The 1,815-nt window shown below is 44.9% G+C and overlaps 1 non-coding gene across 1 annotated transcript; it reads left to right on the plus strand.

Annotated features, from left to right (window-relative positions):
- The first annotated feature begins 1,091 nt into the window (after nucleotides 1–1,091).
- Nucleotides 1,092–1,163, plus strand: TRNAG-UCC. The gene has a single exon. It is a non-coding gene; the product is annotated as a tRNA-Gly (tRNA).
- Nucleotides 1,164–1,815: the final 652 nt, after the last annotated feature.

Below are 1,815 nucleotides of genomic sequence, written 5' to 3' on the forward strand. Positions count from 1 at the left end.
GGCTAGAGTATGCACAGGACTGGGGCACCTGCTATGGACCTAGTCGTTCCTCAGATGCAGGCAAAGTGACACGAAGGGTCAGGAATCAGGAGATCATTGGATGTCTAACCAATATGAGGTCTTACAACTTTTCTGACAACCATTGTAATAAGATAAAGACTGAAGACTTGAGACTCAAAAAGACCTGAAAGTCTCTTTATTAAGAGACTGAGAGCTGGCACAGAATGTTTTCCTCCATAAGCTTGCTGAGAAAAGCAAAATATTCCTGCATGTTAAGAGCCAGACCTGTCTGTAAACAGGATATTCTCAGAAGAGAAATCATATATGCCCTAAAATGCCCTGGGTTATTCATAGGGTATCCTCACAGCATCTGAGTTTTGAGAATTTGTCCCTCTGAAGTAGTTTGTTGGCTCTATCCACTGTAATAGAAAACCCTTCATCATACAATATGTGATAAAAATGTAGTTAAGTTTGAATTTAAAAATTTCAGACTTGTGTTTCAGATAATCCTCTTTTAAATATCAACCTTTTGTAAACCAGTTTATTTTCAGCTACATTTTCCATGTGGTCTTGTGTTTCTTTGGATGATACTGAGAAGAGAAAAGCAGTAGCTGAGAGAAAAGACAACATATGTTGTTCATTATAATTTTTTCCACCTAACGTTTCGAACAAGAAATAAAAACCTCATCATAGTTCAACATTAATGCTGGTGAGAGTATTTCTTTTACTAAAAATGGTGAAATGAGGATGCTTGCTTCATCAAATTAGAGCTGTTAGCTGGCCTTTTCCCCAGTTGTGCTATTTTCTGCAGTGTCATTTCTGAAGATTTTAGTCCTTTTATTTGGAATTTCCTTTAAAGAAATCAGGATGTTGGTAATATTTCACTGAATGATACCTTAGTTTTTTCCAATGTTAAAAAAAAAAAAAAAAAAAAAAAAAATGTAGCCTTGGCAGCTGTAGTGAAAACTTGAATATTTCCCTCAGTAGTCCTTTTTTTTTTATTTTTTTGTGCTCGCAGTGTGCAGTTCACAGCGGCTGTGGTTAGAGCGGGAACAGACCGATGGATTCACACAGAGAGGCGCCTACCGGCGGCGTTGGTGGTATAGTGGTGAGCATAGCTGCCTTCCAAGCAGTTGACCCGGGTTCGATTCCCGGCCAACGCAAGTTGCTCTTTTGACACCTTGCTGAGCGGAGCGACTTGGTGACCCAGCGGGTGGTGCCGCCACATCCAGAGAGACCTCGACAGGCTGGAGAAGCGGGTCAACGGGAACCTCGTGAAGTTTAACCAGGAGGAAAGCGCGGAGTCCTGCACACCTGGGCAGGGGTAAACCTTCTGTCCGGGGTGCCGCCCATGCGGAGAGCAGCGCGGCAGAAAAGGCCCTGGGGGTGCTGGTGTGCACCGAGCTGGACGTGAGCCAGCCCTCGCAGCAGAGGTGGCTGAGGGTGTCCTTCCTAGGCTTTACTACACAAAGGGTTGCCAGCAGGTCGAGGGAGGTGACATTTCCCTCCTACTCAGCATGAGTGAGGTCACACCTGGAGCTGTGACTGCGTCCAGCTCTCGACTCCTCAGTACTGGAGAGGCATGAGCTTACTGGAGAGAGTCCAGTGAAGGCTATGAGGATGGTTAAAGCGCTGGAGCATTTCTGCTATGAGGAAAGACCGAGTGACTGTTTAGCCTGGAGAAGGCACAGGGGAGGAATCTTAATGTATATAAATAGCTGAAGTTAGGGTGCAAAGAAGGGTGGAGCCAGGCTCTTTTCAGTGGTACTCAGTGGCAGGACCAGAGGCAATGTACACAAACTGAAATACAGAAGG

The sequence above is a fragment of the Athene cunicularia genome (assembly GCF_003259725.1).
Source record: "Athene cunicularia isolate RWA chromosome 2 unlocalized genomic scaffold, athCun1 chr2_part1, whole genome shotgun sequence".
In the NCBI taxonomy this organism is placed as follows: domain Eukaryota; kingdom Metazoa; phylum Chordata; class Aves; order Strigiformes; family Strigidae; genus Athene; species Athene cunicularia.